Consider the following 20,726-nt stretch of genomic DNA (forward strand, 5'->3'; position numbering starts at 1 on the left):
GACGTAATTTCTAAACCCATCCCGTAAAAGAGAAATGTTAGCATGGTCATCGAGAATCAAGCCAAATGGATAGCTTTTGCATACATCAACCTAGTATACAGCAAAAAATTCCTTTAATCCAGAAGATGCTGAACCCGATCAACTGTGTTTCTGTAATTTGAAATAAAGCTGACAAAGAGGAATATATATAGTGTACATTTGGAGTCTGCTCTCTTTCCATCCATATTTGATTAAAACCACTCTGCTTTTCTAAGTAAAATGCCACTTTTCGTTCCCTATATTTCTTTATTTTTTTTATTTTTATTTTTTATTCGCATTTATATTCCGCCCTTCTCCGAAGACTCAGGGCGGCTTACACTATGTTAGCAATAGTCTTCATCCTATTTGTATATTTATTTTTATTTTTTATTCGCATTTATATCCCGCCCTTCTCCGAAGACTCAGGGCGGCTTACACTATGTTAGCAATAGTCTTCATCCTATTTGTATATTTATATACAAAGTCAACTTATTGCCCCCAAAAATCTGGGTCCTCATTTTACCTACCTTATAAAGGATGGAAGGCTGAGTCAACCTTGGGCCTGGTGGGACTAGAACCTGCAGTAATTGCAGGCAGCTGTGTTAATAACAGACTGCATTAGTCTGTTGAGTCACAAGAGGCCCTTGTTATTCCTGATGAAAAAACAACATTCCTGATGGCACAACAATGAATGTCTCTAAGGACTCAATGATCAATATAATATATATTCAGGGATTCTACATTTTAAGAAGAGTCTCTATTAGGACATATTTTCTATCTTAGTCCAAGTCCAGTCTGAAGATCAAAAGTCAGAAAAAGGAAGATGTCACCTACTAACAAACTGAAATGCAGGCAGAAAAGAGCAGCATTCATATATGAAAATATGCACAAGGTATATGCACACCCTCACCCTCACATACATACATATGAAAATATGCACAAGGTATATGCACACCCTCACATACATACAAACACAGACAAATATAGGCATATCTGAGCTAATATAAAACCTAGAAAAACTGGTTCAAACTACTGTATGTTCCAAATGTAATGCCACTATGTTGTCCCACCATATATTTATAAGAGTGTGTGTTCTCTAATTTGGTATACATAGTTAAAATTGAATTATTACCCACTTAATGTTTTTTGTGGACATTTATAATGGACACTTTCCCACTAGGTTTTATTCTTTTACAAGTAACAGGAATGAAAATGTCAGAATTCTTGCAAAGCAATGCTCTTTCAGTTGTAGAACATTTCTTTCACACACTTTTTTTTTGTATCTTTAATATAATTACATGATGATTTTAATGGAAATTCTTAGGAAGTATTTTTAAAAGGAATGGCAGATTTTATGTGCAGTTATATGTAAATTTACAGTTATAAATATGCACGGTTTTTTCCTGCATATGGGTATTTGCTTAAGGATCACTTTTGATAAATGCAAACAAGAGTCTTATATTATTTATTGGAAGATTGCTGAGATATATAACAGCAATTGTTATGCCTCTCAATAGAATTCTCTACTAGAATATACAGCTTTTCCTACTGAGTACTGGCACAAAGTTGAAAAAAAAATTACGTTTAAGGAAGCTATTAAAATGCTAATAAAAAGAACTGTGTTTTGCTTTTCATCTAAGATTTCCATAATAATGATAACCTCCCACATTATCTTGGAGAAAAAGATAAAAGAATAACCAGATTAATAGACTCCAACAATAAATATTCTGAAGTCATTTAGAGCTCTGTTCAGATTCATAGCATCCTATGAGGAAAGTGTTAGGTTGAAAGTACTAGTAGGAATCTAAAAACCATGGATATAGGCAAGGGCAATTTGTGCCAACTTTTGTTGGTCTTAATAATCACTGTCCCAGTTGCATAGGTCTGATGAAGAGTAATTCATCAAAATCCCCCAGGAGAGAGAGAGAGAGAGAGAGAGATAGATAGATAGATAGATAGATAGATAGATAGATAGATAGATAGATAGATAGATAGATAGACAGATAGATAAAAATTAACTTGATATGCTGCTATCTCACTATTAAGCAACTGTGAATGGCTTGAAATGCTCATCTTTTTGTGAGTAGACTGTATGGTTTATTAGGTTTATTACAGGAGGTGTGATGTACCAAGATGCTGGTTTGACAGCACTTCACCATAACACATACAACAAGATGGAATAGAGACCTTTAAAGACACAACACAAGAAGTTTCATCTTAGAATAACTACCCTATCAGCTCTCCTTGTATCTGTGTAAAAAAGACAAGGATTGTTCTCATTGCTTATTCCAACGACTGCAGGAATGTTAACATTCATTTTCTATAGTTGGATCACTGGACACATCTAATGTTATGAAACTGTCCCCTTGCCCCATAGAGAAGGACGTTACTTTTTGAGGGATTACATCTGCAGGGTCCAATCTTGGTAACTTGAAGATTTGTGGACTTAATATCCCAGAATTCCCCAGGCAGCCATGCTCATGGGGAATTCTGGGAGTTGAAATCCACAAAATTGCCAAGATTGGACAGCTCTGGATTAAATGATCAAGGGTTAGAGGTCATTTTAATAACATTGTTTAACTATGAAACAGTGGTAATATCTTTACTCCTTACAACCATGCTGCTGAATGCCTGGCTGCCTGAATGCCAGAGGGTTTTATTAAACTATGAGTTTGGCTTACAAATTTAGGATAGAGGGGAAATAACTAGTTTGGAGTCAGAAAAGGTCATTTTAAAGAGACAGTGCCATTATAAATGTAGCTAAAAGTACATCTGATTTTTCTAACTTGCATCTGCTAAATAAAATTCTGAAAACCAATTCTGGGTGTTGAATGGGCTCAGTGAATCTGGTCTGATTTCATTGAGAGACCAAATCCTTTCAGGCTTTCTATAATAAATTTACTCCTTATTTGGAGACAGAATAATTCCCCCTTGGTGGTGTTAGATTGTTGGTCTGAATATTTTTAACTGAATGAGTTTTAACACAGATGTGAAAGGGAGAATTGGGCAATGTCAACCCTACCAGAAGGCAACCAGTTCAGGTGGTGGACATCGGATGGGCCTTATTATTGAGAGCAGCTTCCCTCAGCCATCCTCTTGAATCCACCTGGATATTTTTAGCTTTCTCGGGCAGTAACAGTGATAATGATAACTGCTTATTGTTGGCTCAGCCTGATGGCTTTCGTGCTATTGAAACAACAGTGAGACCAACCAATGGAACAGCTTGCCTTCAGAAGTTGTGGAAGTTTAATCACTGGAAGTTTTCAAGAAGAGGCTGGACTGCCATCTGTCAGAAATGGTGTAGGGTCTTCTGCTTGGGGGCGTGGGGGGGGGCGGGGTTGGACTAAATGACCTATAAGGTCCCTTTCAGCTGTGTATCTCTCTTAATCTGTTATCTGTTCTGTTAACATGTTGTTGTTGTGTGGAAAATAAAAGGAGAAAGAAGCATTGGGTATGTATACCACCTTTTACATTTAAAAAAGTGTAAAAAAAATTTATAAAGCTGCAGTATAAATAAATAAAAAATAGGGAAAATGTCATTCAAAAGTCATAGATAGTGAACAATAAAGCCTGCTGAGCTGAGTATTAAAAATATCCAGGAGTTTCTCCTGGAATACAAAATAGTTTGATTAGGAAGTCCTGCCTTACTATAAGGGCTAGTGCACTAATTCTAAACAACATAACCTAAGGAAAGGAAAGAAGTAGAGAAGAAAAAATATTGCATAAATAAGGAGGACAAAGTGATACTAAGAAATTATAAGAGTTTGTATGTTAAGTTGACTAATCAGGGAAACATAGATGGTAAAAATAGAGGATTAAAGAGTAAAATGGGTTAAATAATGACCTTCTCACCGCCAAAATAGGGAACACAGTAGATTTTTGGGTTTATGAGAACAGGTTGCTGCATAAAGGCGATTCTCTACAGCCTTGATTTTATGGAGAAAATTTCCTCAAGAGAAAAAAAAATGTATTCATAATCAATACTGTTAATCAGAAAAGCCAAGAAAATTGCTCTGGATAGTCTGCTGGTAAATTTGAGATGATGAAATGATTGTCAAGTGGTTAGTAAGCTCTTTTGACCACCAAAAAAGTAATTGTAAATAGCTATGGTAACGATTTTGCCTGAAGTTTTTGGTAAAAAAAAATGTTTTACCGGTTGTAGGCTCTTTGTTTAAATTCTTGCAATGATGTCAAAGCCTACCAAAGATATTCATGCACTGGATGGTCTGTCCTTTAAACACAGCTCTGAATGCTAAGGACCCAGAGGACAGAACCATTCCTTGAGTACAACCAAACCATAGGTTGTTAGAGAGGGGAAAAGGATGCTCTTTGGATAAGGAGGCAATGGACAGAATACTACCGCCACCTGCTGATCGCTTTTGGAAGGGCTTGAAATCATGCCATGTATACAACAGAACTTTTTTTTTGAAGGTAAACTATGGATTGAAATGCCCCTGATTTATGCTCAGAGTCTGCTGATTGAAGCTAGGCAGTTTCCTCATCATTGTTATTGAAGTGGTTTGCCATTGCCTTTAGAATTTTTTTCCCATCTTCCCAGTTTAGCCTACAACACTGGAATTCCAAGGTTGTTCCCATCTAAGTATTAACCAGGGCAGACTCTACTTAGCTTCCAAGATCTGCCAACTTGTGCTAGTTGCTGCCATCTGCTGAGATAATAGTTTTTGCCAATGTTCTTCCACATCACAATGAATGGTTGTAATGCATAATCGGAAAAAAAAAAAAAGACAGCTAATTGTTATAATTTGTTTTGACTCTTGTTGCCATTACCACTTGTTATAACTTAAGTGAGGTTTTGTTTTGTTTTTGTTTTGTTTATCACGAGTTAAGGAATGAAATCTGTGTCTGGATTTGAAGCATTTACATAAAGTAGAAAGGATGTTGGTAGAATCACAAGAAATCAAGAGAACTCCAGATAAATCTGGAACAAAATCAACATGCAAGAATTGCCAAATATGCGGTGAGCCAATAGGGCTATGCAGACCATCATAAGCTCATTTTAGTGAAGTTTTGACTGAAGGCCCTTTTGAAGTTGCACCATCAGATGAAATGGTTCTTCTCATTCAAGTGCTGGATCAGACCGGTTGTGCTGTTGCAATCTATCTGCTTGAAGGAGCTTTGGGTATGAGAATTACATAGGTGCAGACATCCATTTTCCATGGAGAAAGCAGCCATCTAGACCAGGGGTGTAAAACTCAATTTCATTGAGGACTGCATCAGGGTTGTGTTTGACCTTGGGGACCAGGTGGGCATGACCAAGGTAGGCATGGCCAACTCGATGTCACTCATGTAAGGGCGCTTGTGGTGGCCCAAGTGCTCTGCCAGCAGAAACGGAGCTTGGGAGGCTGCAACAGCCTTCTGTGACCCTCTGACAGCGAAAATGGAGCTAGGGAGGCCTCCCGAGCTCCATTTTTGCTGGAAGAGGGTTGCAAGAGGCTGTAGCAGCCTCCCAAGCTCTGTTTCCTCTGGCAGAGGCACTGTGAGTCGGTCCTTCACTGTTTCCAGGGCAGCCCAATGGACCAGATCTAAGCACCCTGCGGGACGGATCCAGCCCACGGGCCTTGAGTTTGACACCCCTGAGTTTGACTGCTTTAATATTTTGATTCAAGGTATTGAGAGGAGGAGCTCAATTTTTCAAATCAAGGCAAGATCTCATATCAGGAGGTACAGCAATCAGGATTAAGGCAAAGTTACAATAGAGCTAGGGAGTCTCTATCCAGAGCTATCCCGCTGGTCAGAAACGCAACAAAAACAGTGTTATGTGCAAACGGCCTCCCAGATTTCTTTCCCATATTTGTGAACAGGGAAGTTAGAAGCGTCATTTCAAACAATTTCTCAGGGCGAGGAGAAATTCTCCATCAATTTATCAAAGTACATTTGCAGCACAGCTTCCCCACCATAGCCACCAATTTTATTATTTCTCCTGCCGTAAGTGGTGAGATCAGCAGTCCTTTTGGCAGCTTGGTCATCACAAATCTCAGGGTTTTTCCAGAATTCTGTTTTACTGTGTAGGGAAAATGGATGTTCCCTTGTACAAAAACTGGGTAACTATTTGGAACAAATTCTGCAAATTTGTGGACTTCTATTGCTAGAAGGATAGGGGGGGGGGGAGAAGAGAAAGGAGATTTACGTATTTTTCCAAGAAAATAATATTTTTTGGTCAGTAAATATTGAAGCTGGACTTGTGGCAGCAGGGAAGGAAAGGGATGCAGAGGAAATGTTTGAATGCACAAGCTTTGAGTTTTTGGTAAATGGCTAAACCGATATAAAATAAACTGATTTAGATAGGAATATTCTAATAATAGTCATTTATGAAAAAATATTTCTGCTGTGCCTCATGATATGAATCTTTTAGGTGGAATTTATACTTTCTTTCCCACAACAGAGTATTATATAATAAAGAACTACATGTTTGTCATAAGGTCCGCATTTGAACCTGGCTTTTTATGAACTGGTTCTGTGAACATCACATCAATATAACTGAAAAACCAGCCCATATAATGGGACACTTCTAACCCATAATTTATGATGAAGGATGCAGAAAGTTGGAGGACATGATGGGGACATGTTGTTACTATGGCTATTTGCATTTTCATGTCGTGGCAGAATGGACAAATAGCAATAGCACTTAGACTTATATACTGCTTCATAGTGCTTTTACAGCCCTCTCTAAGCAGTTTACAGAGTCAGCATATTGCCAACAATCTGGCTCCTCATTTTACCCATCTCAGAAGGATGGAAGGCTGAGTCAACCTTGAGCTGGTGAGATTTGAACTGTCGAACTTCAGCTAGCAGTTAGCTGAAGTAGCCTGCAGTGTTGCACTCTAATCACTGTGCCACCTTGGCTGTTATAATGATGTGCTATCTCTCACTGCCTCTCACAGCTGAAGTCAATGGCAGTGCACCATACATTAGATGTTCCTTTGGCTGGAAGTATGGATGGAAGCAACTTATAATTATATTAAACAGGTGAATAGATTTAGAACTTTTTGTCCTCATCCCCACTCTTTTCTAAGCAATGTATTGTAATTAGTATACAAGGCCATCCATGGGGTGGGTGTAGATGATGAAATGAGCATCATGATGCCAAGCTCAGCCCCATTAGCATATATTTTATGAAGTCATACAGACATATACAAATGATGACTCTTGTGCCACAATTCTGACATTCTGATGAAACGATAAGATTCTGTGGATACTCTTTGTAATATTGACACACACATAAGGAAGACTAAGGTGTTTTCAGCAATCCAACCATGAATTGGTGAGTAATGTGAACATAACATGGCTGCAGTTCCAGAATTTCTCATACTTAGAAGCATGCTCAACTTACTGAAGGCTGCTTTTAAGTGCCTGACAACATACTGTAAATTTTTAGAAAGATATTTCCAATGAATACTGAATTTGTATTCATTTTATTTAATTTGTTTATATAGAAAGCAGTTCATAATCTGCTTAATACTGCTCATATTCTTCATCAAAACAGGAGGGGCTGCATGATGTATGTATATTAGCTTCAGGAGCACATCTGTGAGCTCAGATTGGATGAAATGTTGTAAACACAATGAAATGTTGCTAGGTAACTGCCTTTTAGTCAGTGTAGTTGTGAAAATGAGAAGGGTTTTTTTCCCCTTTCCACAAAGATAGCCTACTTGGGTAGGACAATGAACCATTATTTTATTTTCATCTTCATATATGTTATTTTAAAACAGCAAAGCTTTTCCTCTTTGGGTAAAAATGGCATACTTAAAAATAATTTGCTTCTCAAATGTTCACATTTTTATAGAAAAATATTATCTATTTAGTTTTACAATTAAAAACACTCCCTACCCATAATAGTTTATATATCACCAACAAAGAATCCTTCACTCAAATTAACTGAATGTGAGAAAGAAACCTATTAAAATGTTCTCACTTCTGACACAACTTTTCATTTTTCACTAAGACAATATTATTCCCTCATATTTCTTTATAAACCTGAAGACTGACTGAATGATCAGACTCATGAACCAGGATAGATTACCTACCAGGATTGGAACATTTGTACCTTTGGATATCTCTCTTGTGAAAGTGAATATTTCATTTCCCCAAACTCATTTCTTGCATGAAAATTTGGATTTAACTCATCTGTTATCATCACCAACTGAAATAAAATTATGTATAACTAGCTAAGATTAGTTCGTTCACTTCTTACGCCTTCTTATTCTTAGAACTTTCTGGAATTGAAATAGCTGAATTACATGTATTAATGTGTTCATCTGCATTTGTGTGCATTGATATTGCTTGTGTTGACTAGAGATTGCTCCTAAATTTATTTGAGTTGTATTCATTTGGTCTTTTCTTCATTTGCTAATTGTGGGAACTGGGTGAAGTTCTCAGTTCTTAGGTCTTAATCTCAAAACGAACTGCTGAATGAATTGCTTCATGGATGAATAATGCTGATCTGACAGTCACTTAGATTTTATATTGAAACTGTCTCTTGGTTGCTGATATATAATAGAACTAGTGTACTATTTGGGCTAACAAAATTAGTGTTACCAATCTTGAAAATGTTCCTGATAAGTCCTTTCCCCTATTTAATTGAAATATTATAAATTATAAATATTATAAACGTTCCATATCCAGGAAGAATGTCAGCAGGAAGAAAACTGCCACATCCACAATTATACAGGCTTCAATATCAGCCTGAACCCATAGCAGGATAGTTACTCACGTGGAAACTTTTGTACAATCTATGGTATGTGTGAAGGAATCTCTCCTGCATATTAAGCTGAATGTACATGAGAGACTCTTATATCAGTATCAGTGATATCACTGATAGCCATCACTCCCTGGGAGTATTCACGGGGTGAGTCATCTCAACCTGTAGTATCTGAATAGAGCTTATAATTCTTAGGTTCCCAATGGTGGCTATGCTGACTCTGAATAATTATTCATTGTTGTTGTGTTGTTGTTACTGTAATTTGTAGATTTACCATGGCTTCTCAGGAAATCAACCCTGACTGTTCTTTGGAAGGGTAAATACTGAAACTGAAGCTCAAATATTTTGGCCACCAAATAAGAAGAAAGACTTCATTGGAAAGGACTGTGATGTTGGGAAAGATTGGAAGCAAAAGGAGAAAGAGACGGCAGAGGATGAGATTGTTAAATAGTGTCATTGATGAAGTGAGGATGAGTTTGGGCAGACTCTGAGAGACAGTGAAGGATGGAGGGTGGGATCTAGCATGCTGTGGTCCATGATCCAGTTCAGAAATAACTTGGAGACTGAAGAATAACAACAAATGGCTTTTTACTCCATAATATTGGCAGAACAAAATATGCATTTAAAATGTACAACAAAGTGTGCATTAAAAACAAGACTTCTTGCCTGGAACTAAAAACCAACCATAATAATAAGTAGCTGCATTTTGGCGTTGTAGTTGTTGCTGTTTTCATTATGTCTGCTCTATTTATATTTTCTGTTCTAAAAGCCACCTTATCCCTAAAACAAATCCACCCTTTGTAGGTTAAGGGGGGGAAAAACACCTTCAAAAATCAAGTCAAGGGGAATTTTCTATGGGCAGGTACAAACCTTTCTCCTCACTATTTCAAAACTTTTAACAAAAATCAGTCATCTCTCTCTAAGTCAGAGGTCTTCAAACTTGACAGCTTTAAGACTTGTGGACTTCAACTCCCAGAATTCTCCAGCCAGCATAGCGATGCTGGCTGGAGAATTCTGGGAGTTGAAGTTCACAAGTCTTAATGCTGCCAAGTTTGAAGACCTCTGCTCTACATGGCAACTTCAGTCTGTGGTCTGAAAATATTGCTGCAGATGCCCTTTTGATTTACATGATAGGAGGATGAATATTTCCAGGAATTTTTTTGAGAGCCATGGTGCATTTCCTTGTGTCATTCACAGCAGCAGTAGTTTGAAGCATTTGGTAGTATCAGGACAGCGATATGCACCTGGATTTCTGAATGACAAGAAAGCTGCCTTTCTGACCAGTTCAAAACACCCAGTCTCTAAAAGACTTATTTTCTTGCATATGACTTCCATTCCTTCCCAGAAAGACCCACAATAGGGGGAGAGGGCAAAGCACCTCACCCTTGCTTCTCAGATTCCATTCCCACCTCTTCTAAATTTAGAAAATGGGTGTGCATTTAGGCTGGCCTTTTAAAAGGAAATGATCGTCACAATTAGCAATTTAATAGCAAATATTAAAAGCTTCAGTTGGTACAGAATGCAGTGGCATAAGCAGTGACATATATACCTAGATCTGCACATATTACATCTCAGTTCTGTGAGCTGCACTGTCTACCAATTTGCTTCCTGGTCCAATTTGCTTCCTGATAGGCAATTCAAAGTAGGCTTGATAACCACAAAGCCTTACCTGGTGCAAGGCTGGGTTATTTGAGGGACTACCACATCTCAGTGATATCTCTGTGTCCCATCAAGTCCAGCAGAAATGGCTTCTTACAGATCTTTTATTCTAGACTATCATTTGATGGGCTTTAGGAAGAAAGCCTTTGCTGCTGCTGCATTCACCCTATAAAACATCATTCCCACATCCTTTCCCAAGGCTGGGCCTGTCCTTGATGGCCCTCCAGAAGAGCTTGAACAACCTTGGACATCAATAAACTCATATGATAATGGCTATGCTGTTTTGAACATCTTGTGCTACCAGCCTGCCTTCCATTGAGGACCTGTATACTGCATGTGTCAAAAGGAAGGCTGTGAAAATATTTACAGACGTCTCACATCGTGAGCATAAACTGTTTTAACTCCTACCCTCAAACAATGCTATAAAGCACTGCACATCAGAACAGCTAGACAAACGCCATCACTCTGCTAAACAAATAATTCCCTCAACACTGTCAAACTATTTACTAAATCTGCACTACAATTAACCTTCTCATCGTTCCCATCACCCATCTCCTTCCACTTATGACTGTATGATTGTAACTTTGTTGCTTGTATCCTTATGGTTTATATTGATATTGATTGTTCCCTGATTTCTTATTTGTACCCTATGACTATCATTAAGTGTTGTACCTTAGAATTCTTGATGAACGTATCTTTTCTTTTATGTACACCGAGAGTGCATGCACCAAGACAAATTCCTTGTGTGTCCAATCACACTTGGCCAATAAAAAATTCTATTCTATTCTATTCTCTCACAGAGACTATATTGTATGGTTTTAATTATTTTTAACATTTGGTTCTTTATACTGTTTATTTTTTTATTGTTTATGTTTTAACTGTGAGCCAGCACAATCACAAATGTGAGATTGGAAGTCATATAAATTGAATGAATGAATGAATGAATGAATGAATGAATGAATGAATGAATGAATGAATAACATCAACTAAACTTTACAGAACTTTAGGTACATTTTATTAATATTTAATCTCTATGTATTAGGAAGGAAGTGGGAATATGTGCAGCTGCCCAACTTCACCTTTTATTGACCTTCAACTGTAGAGTATGATTACCTGCAATGAAAAATAGAAATCGTCTACCTTTGGTGGTGCTCTGATAATTTAGACACTCCCCTTAAACAACTTACTAAAATGAATGAGGCTCCCCAGTGCAGATGTTTACTTTCTAAACAGGAAAGATAATGAGAATTGAAGTAAAAACTTGTAGTAGTAATATTGGTTTTAATCCAGGCTTCATTACTCTTTTGGTCTGTGCAACAGTATATTCAGAAATTTGATGTGCCTAGCCAATCTTCTTCTTCAGCTGAGTAACTTTCCGTGGGTCAGAAGCTCAATAATTTACCAATTTCCTTTCTGTGACTCCAAAGCTTTCTTAACTCATTGTTCTTTTGGCTAAGCTTGGCACAAAATTACCACTTTTCACTTTGGGGCAAAGTGCTATCATGCAGTGTTAAGTCAACCACTTTAGTGACTGACACTCTCAACATTGCCTCTTAATCCCATCTTTCAGTAAGAAGATTGGTTTCAGCAGGTTATCATTGTTTTTAAGTCTTATTAGCCCCAAAGGGGAAATGCTGCAAATCCCTCACATCTTTTTCTGAAGGCTTGACATATAGATTTTTTAAAAAGTGTTTTGAGCCTGTCCAGAGTTAGTTTTGTGGTGAAACATGGTGATTTCAGGTACATTATAGGAGAACATATAGCAATAGCAATAGCGCTTATATACCGCTTCACAGTGCTTTTACAGCCTTCTCTAAGCAGTTTCCAGAGTCAGCATATTGCCCCCAGCAATCTGGGTCCTCATTTTACCGACCTTGGAAGGATGGAAGGCTGAGTCAACCTTGAGCCAGTGAGATTTGAACTGCTGAACTGCAGCTAACAGTCAGCTGAAGTAGCCTGCAGTACTGCATTGTAACCACTGTGCCACCTTGGCTCTAACCATTTGTATTGATTCATGTGCATTCTGACCACCTGTAGTTAAAATAATGATTTGTATATAGTCATTTTTGTGTACATAGCCATTTTGTTCCTGGAAATCGTGGGAATCAATAGCTATTAGCTTTGATGGCAGTATGACTGTCTCACTGGCCATCTGCTGCGAAACCAGTGGACTTCTTTGTGCAGTTGGTTGGTCATATGGTATGTAAGAATGTCCTTGGGAGACAGGACAAGGGATCCAACCAAAGGAGCAGTCAGATAAAAGCCCACAGTAAGAATGTGGGTAAGGAAAGGGGCTCAGAAGAGACACAACCTGGGTTTGGAGCTGTAAAGTGGGGGGGGGGTAGGCAGGGAGAGAAGTACCTGTCACCTTACAACAAAGTAGAATTAGCTCATCTGGTCATGTTTCCCATCTGGTCTACCTCACAAAGCCATCATCAATCTTAAAGTATGCATGAATAACAAATAAGCAGGACTTGGAGAAATCGCACAAGAAAAACAAGAGCAAAGAAGAATCTACTGATGTCATATGAACAAGAATGAGATGCTCCTCAAAGTCAGACAACAATAAATGTGGAAAAGTGATTGGACAGAGTGTCAGCAAGACAATATCTTACGGGGTGGTGAAAAAGAGTGAAAAAATAATGAGGATGATATCCTCATAACAAAAGGGAAGAAAGTTAAGATGACCAAGGTAAGAAATGCTATGTAATGCTGAAGCAAATACAAACTAACTTAGAAATGTGTCACCCAGTTTATGGCCAAGCAAAGAAATCAGTCAGAAGCAAGAGTCCTGGACACAGCATAAACATTATGTAATGAGAAAGAAGTTCTTTGAAGACGATTCTAGGATACGTATGCCAGAAGTACAGGGTGGCTCAGTGGCTAAGATGCTGAGCTTATCGATTGAAAGGTCAGTGGTTCAGTGGTTCAAATCCCTAGTGCTGCGTAACGGGGTGAGTTCCCATTATTTGTCCCAGCTTCTGTCAACCTATCAGTTCGAAAGCACATAAAAAAATGCAAGTAGAAAAATAGGGTCCACCTTTGGCATTTAGTCATGCCGGCCACATGACTATGGAGGTGTCTACAGACAGTGCTGGCTCTTTGGCTTTGAAATGGAGATGAGCACCACCCCCTAGAGTCGGGAACAACTAGCACATATGTAAGAGGGGAACCTTTTCCTTTACTTTTATGCCAGAAGCATGTAAAAACTATTGTCTTATTAAGACAAAGAGAAAAGACTTCATATGAAATTAGGAGATACCATCGGGACATCAGAACTCAAAAGAAAATAATATCACAGCATTTCAATCCCCCATGGACACTCTGGGGCAGACATAAAAATGACCATTTTGGAAAAATAAGAAGTGATTTGCAATTCACAAAAGCTTATGCCTTTTGTTAGAAAATGTTCTATCAGGCTACTTCTGATTTTTCCCACTATAATCAATCTCCTCCTGCAGTATTTATGGAATACTTTATGAACAAATTCAAATTCTCTGCCCTGATTGATTTTTCACATTCGCTTTGAACTGACTGTCTATATAAAGTGATGTGTATACAAAACACAGAAAAAAGTGACCAGTGGCCTTTTGAAGACCTAAAGATAAATGACAGGAATGATGGTGAATATCTGCTGAGAAACAAAAATGAACATTTTGAATATGTGATTTAAACAGAAATAGGTTGAAATAACAAAATAATTGAATATAAATGTAAAAATATTATTGATTTGATTTTTCTTATGATGAAAAATGGTGAGAATTATAGGCTCTGAGTAAGGGATCAACTCATGAAATCAAGAGTAGATCTTTTTTAGGGGAAAATGGATATGGAAGAAAAAGAAACAGGAAATATGAAAAAAGATATATGTTGAAATGATGATGTGAAAGCCTGTGGATGAGAAAAAATGTACTTAAGAGGATGACTGCTACAAAAATTTAGGTCGAGAGAAAAATATTGAAGAGCAATAGCACTTAGACTTATATACCACTTCACCTGCTTTACAGCCCTCTCTAAGTGGTTCACAGAGTCAGCATTTTGCCCCTAACAATCTGAGTCCTCATTTTACTGACCTTGGAAGGATGGAAGGCTGAGTCAACCTTGGAGCCACTCAGAATCGAACTCCTGGAGTGATTAGTGAGTTAGCTTGACATATTGCATTCTAACCACTGTACCACCATGCTCTTCTGAATACTGTCTTTGTAGAGAAAACAATAGTTACAAAGTTACAAAGAATATAGTCAGAGAATAAAGACGTTAAAAGAGGCAGAAAATGGCAGAGCAATTTTGGTGAAAATAAAAAAGTGGGTAATACAAATAGTACATAGCAAATAGTTTGATAAATGTCCTGGGAAGATGTCTGGCAGAATTCTGACTGAAATAATAGAGAATGAATGAATGAATATTTAAAGGATGCAGTGTATCTTTATGCTAGGCAGGAGATGTGCAGATCACATTTTCTTTTTATACGACTCACTGAAAAATTTATTTATTTATTTGTAATTTAATTTCTATACCGCCCTTCTCCCGAAGGACTCAGGGCGGTTTATAGCCATATTAAAATACAGAGAATAAATAACAAATTTAAAAAGAATTTAAAACAAATATTTAGTAGGCCAATCAACTAAAACGGTCTTAGACCTACATAAAACCCCTTAAAATTACAATTAAAATACACTTAAAATATACTTATGCTAGTCCCGCCCGATGAAATAATAAAGTCTTCAGTTCCCCCTAGCGCTCCCCCTGGGGGCCGCCAACCGACATTGTTTGGTTGATGGCACCCTGAGAAGGCCTACCCTGTGGGAGCGCACCGGTCATTGGGAGGCATGTGTGAATTAAAGTTAGTTACATATGTTGATTTTTTAAAAAAAGATGATGAAGAGAATTATGAAATACTTATGGCATAATTATGCAAGCAAGAATACCAAGTTGAAGGTAAGTAACTGAATATGATGAGAGTGGAAACAAGGAATGTATAAAAAGGAAAGGAAAGCATGTATAAAATAAATGAGATGATTAATAAATGTTTAAATCATGAGCAGGGAAGATACTGGTGTGTGAAGACCTATTATTTATTTATGTTTTTTGTGAATCAGTGTCTAAGGAATGTGTGGTTGAGGGATAAATTTACTATCGTTTTTGTATGCAGATAATGCTGTGTTGTTGGCTAGGAAGAAGAATGATGTGTGGCTCATTTCAGCTCAGCTGTATGATGCAGTGATGAATATGAATCTCAGATCAATGCATCAAAGACTAAGATAGCTACGTTTGAAAGGAACCAAACTTTACCTTTACTTCCTTGCATGTATTCATCGACATCATTCAATAAGACAAGATTACCTTCACTAAGATCTATTGAATTAGTCTTTAGAGTTCTAGATACACACAACTATCTTCCTTCGGTTTGTTTAACTTGTTAATGTATATTCTTTATAATTTATTACTCCTACATCCCAAATCTCAATCTTCTATATATCATGGTTATCACCAGGTTGGTCCATAGATAGTGAGTTCTTCTGTCCATCATAGCTTTGTTCATGAGAGCTTTTACATAATCCTTTTTAAAGGTATAAACTACATTGCCAGATATGTCACATAGCACATACCTTGCTAAGTATCTGGAGAATACTGATTAGTTTTAGTAAATTGGGGGCAGTGTCCCTCAAGTGCAACCAAATCAGTTTTACTCTAACCAAGCTTATTCTATTCTATGGAAGCCAGAATCTGTAATCTAAAGACTACAAGCCATCATAATATTCTTGTCCCACCAACTTGGATTTACATGTGAGTAGAGTAGAGTAGAGTAGAGTAGATTAGAGTAAAGTAGAGTAGAGTAGAGTAGAATAGAGTAGAAGAAGCAAAATAAAATAAAATATTTTTATTGGCCAAATGTGATTGGATAAGCTTTCAGTATACATACAAGTAACAAAGTGATAAATCATAAATGATGATCATAAATCATAAGATACAACAACAAAGTGATAGTCATAAGATACCAATAGAAGTAGGTAATAGGAAAGATGAGAAGGATAGTAGTAATGCAGTACCGCTACATGGTTAGATAGCCATGGGGATTTATTTATTATTTATTTATTTATTCGAATTTTTATACCGCCCTATCTCCCGAAGGACTCAGGGCGGTGTACAGCCAGATAAAAACATAAGAATAATACAAATAAAAACAACAATTAAAAAACTTATTAATTAGGCGAAATTAAAATATCACTAAAATAGTATAAAACCCCATTAAAACTAAATTTAAAACTAAAAACCCTAGGCTAGCCCTGCGCAAATAAATAGATGTGTCTTAAGCTCGCGGCGGAAGGTTCGGAGGTCAGGAAGTTGGCGCAGTCCTGGGGGAAGCTCGTTCCAGAGGGTGGGAGCCCCCACAGAGAAAGCCCTTCCTCTGGGTGTCACCAGATGTTTAGTAGATGTTTAGTAGAGTGATGGCATGGAGGGGAAAAAACTATCTTTGTGTGTAGTTGTTTTGGCATGTAATGCCCTATAGTGGCGTCCTGAGGTGAGAAGTTGAAACAATTTATGTCTTCAGCCCTCTTTCTCACTCAGGCAGTATACAAGTCCTTAATGGAAGGCAGGCTGGTTGCAATTGTTTTTTCTACAGTCCTAACTATCCGTTGAAGACAGCGCCTGTCCTGTTTGGTTGCAGTACCAAACCAGATGTCATGTAATGTACTGACATTAGATTTGGATTTCACTTTTATTATACTGTGTATTTTTTCTCATGAGATTGTTATGTTTTATTTGAAGCAGTGAAGTTAAGCTGTCACACTGGATCATATTTAAGAAAGCAAAGCAATACACATTCATAGTCAGCTTAGTAGTTTTAAGAATAATTTTTTGCTGACAGACTTGTGATGATAGAACAGAACAGAACAGAACAGACAGAACAGAATAGAATTTATTGGCCAAGTGTGGTTGGACACACAAGGAATTTGTCTTGGTGCATATGCTCTCAGTGTACATAAAAGAAAAGATACCTTCATCAAGGTACAACATTTAACATTTACAACACAAATGATGGTCGTAGGGTATAATTTAACAGTTAATGATAAGCAACAAAAGTTACAGTCATACAGTCATAAGTGGAAAGAGATTGGTGATGGGAATGATGAGAAGATTAATAGTAGTGTAGATTTAGTAAATAGTTTGACAGTGTTGTGGGAATTATTTGTTTAGCAGAGTGATGGCCTTCAGGAAAAAACTGTTCTTGTGTCTAGTTGTTCTGGTGTGCAGTGCTCTATAGCGTCATTTTGAGGGTAGGAGTTGAAACGGTTTATGTTCAGGATGTGAGGGATCTGTAAATATATATAAATAACCACATTATTTAACCACATGATTTATGGATAGGTATTACAAGGCTGATTTCAGTGGGAGTAAGAGTGTAATATATCTTTTTAGATAAAATAATTTATTTGGTTGGTTTATGCTCTTGGTTTCACTGGCATACCAATCGTTGCTCCATCTCTCCCTCTCTCTTCCTCCTCCTCCCCCCAATTGTACATGTTTCATTGCAAACCTATGCTGACAGTCCACAGCAGCTTATAGAGAGAGATATAGCCTGCATAGAACATGACATCTTTGGGATTGAAGAAGATGGGGAGGGGGCAAACACCTGCCAGTCATAATTTCAAGGAATTATGTTTCTGAAATGCCTAGCTTCAGCTATTCAAACCACAGTTCTTATTGTCAAAACATCGGTAGTATCAAGTGAGCTTGGAAAATTATCTGAACTTAGTGTGAATTGTGCAAAACAGTGGAACAAATAGTTGCTTAGAACAAGGGTCTCCAACCTTGGCAACTTTAAGCCTGACAGACTTCAACTCCCAGAATTCATGCAAAGCTGGCTGGGGGATTCTGGGAGTTGAAGTCTGTCAGGCTTAAAGTTGCCAAGGTTGGAGACCACTTGCTTAGAAAATAGTAAGATAGGCCCTGGGACAACAAAGCTCAAAATAATAGAAATATCCCACCAAATTCCTACGTAGCTATTTCATAGTTTGGACTCCAAGTAGCTTTGCCATTGAAAGAATATGTTTTAATTTAAATACTCTGGTTGCAGAAACAAATCTTACTTCAGTACAAAAAAAAATATTTGGGAATCAGCTTCCTGTGGCCTTTTCAGTGGAGCGTTCAGAATCTGGCCCATTCTGAACAGAGCTCAATAAACCTTCCCTGAATTGCTCTCTTCAGAGGAATCTGGGTAGCCAGATGTTGATTGTGTACACATTGTTTTGTGCTGCTTGCATAAACATTATAATCACATATAGACAACAGCAGAGCTACAATATTTAGAAAACATTTTTCACACCTCCTTATTAAGCAAGACTATGAAAATTATGACTCATCACTGCACCATTGTTTTTGCTTGTTTTCTTGAGCTGGTTGAATAGTCATAGACAGCTGGTATTAATACAATAGGTAGTGCTTAGGGAATTAATGGGTGATGTAGAATACACCACAAAGGTATCTGTCAGCTGGAACAATAAGCCTCATGATGGAAGAGATCTATATTTGAAACTGGTACTCAAATGGGGGTTTTTCAAGCAATAAAAAGCATACCTTGACTGTGCTGCGGAATTAGTTTTTAACCATTGCATGAAGGCTGCCCTACAAAAAAAGTGCTTTTATTTTATTTGCTATCACAAGAGCATTTAAGCACCAAGGAGTAGGCATCTACATGCTCCATTTCTCTTTTCTCCTATCAAAACAACACTAGAGCGCTTATGCTCCAGGGAGATTTGTATAGAATCTGACGCTTGTATCAGTGCTGAAGGGGTAAAAAAAGAAAACAAAATTATAGTCTGAGGTGATGCAAATGATATCCTTGGTGCCATCTTCCCCAATGTTCCTGTGAGGCTCTTGACAGCTGATGGTTGGATTAAACAAAAAGACCAGTAACTTATGACTATTAGCTCAAAGCAATCATCTCTCATTATTTCAATTACATGGGTAAATGCATGCAATCATGTATCAAATCACTTTTCCCTTTTGAAGAGGTTCTTTTCAGAGTAGGATTTCTGCCAGGAAAAAAAAAAGTGCAAATATTTACACTGGTTTTTCATCCAACTGCACCTTTGTTTGGCAAAACTACCCAATGGCTACAATTCTGAGTGATATTTTGAAGGTGGGGGGAAGAAACCGAGAGCAAAAGAGAGAGAGAGAGGAGGGTAAAATAAAAGGGGGGAAGGTAGACAACAGTGTGCAGATTTCTTTCTCCTTTGCTTCCTTCTCTCCTCCCCTCCCCTTCTCCTTTCTTGTGCCTCATTAGCAGTCTGAAAAGGAGACACCCTTCATTACCTATTGCTATCTGACCTGTCAGACTGAACGTGGCTTCCTTTCCCTTAAATCAAACTACCTGTGAATATAACTCTGCTGGCCAATTCCAGGCTCTTTAGCCAACTGTGATTGATGACTCAGAGACTAGGAGAAAATTGCCTCCCAATGAATTATTCATCAAGCGATCTCTTTGCTGTTAAAGTAGCTGACATGAAAGTTCTGACACTGCCTAAGCACAATTCACTTACAAATCAGTTACAAGGAAATATTAAAAATAGCTCCATGAAAGCATACCGGCACAGTATCAAGTCGGGCTTTTGGCTGCCTGCATCACTGATGGATTTGAACACTCTTGCCCATGGAAGAAACGGCAGGAAAGGCAACAGCAATGAAAGAAGAAGAAATGTCAGCCAGCCAGGCTTGGGAACAATATGTTGTTTCTGATGACTTTTCGCTCCACTGAAAGGCAGACAGCTAATCAAACAGGCAGCAATATTGAAATGTTTTCTCATTCAAATCAATACTCATTGTTCGCTTGCTAGCCCGGGGCTTTAATGCATGCAAAAGCATACAGCAAACACTAACAATAAAAAAAAATGCAGCTACATAAGGAAATCTGTATCAGAAAATCTGGGGAAGGAAAGGGAGGGAGGGAGAGAATGGAGGGTGTAGAAAGCCAAGCCGGCAAAAGCTTATTATGAAATGCCTTTTCATTTGACCTCTGTGCTATAACCTCATCATGAGGGTATATAATATACCTCTAATATAGTTTTGGGCCTCCAAAATTAGAGATACAGGCTGAGAGATTGAAATGGATACTTTTTTAAATGGGGTGGAACTGTTGTGCGTGATCCATTGCTTACTAAAATACATAAATAAATAAATAATTTTTCCAGAAATGTTCATAGAGGTGGATTGTATCTAAGATTGTTACACTGGGAAAAAGTCGCTCATGTGCTCGAATCAAGCTTTTGGAAGCATGAAGTGCTAAATCAGGTAATTCTCCCACCTCCTTTTTTTTTTTAACCTAGAG

The sequence above is a fragment of the Ahaetulla prasina genome, chromosome 1, assembly GCF_028640845.1.
Source record: "Ahaetulla prasina isolate Xishuangbanna chromosome 1, ASM2864084v1, whole genome shotgun sequence".
Lineage (NCBI taxonomy): Eukaryota > Metazoa > Chordata > Lepidosauria > Squamata > Colubridae > Ahaetulla > Ahaetulla prasina.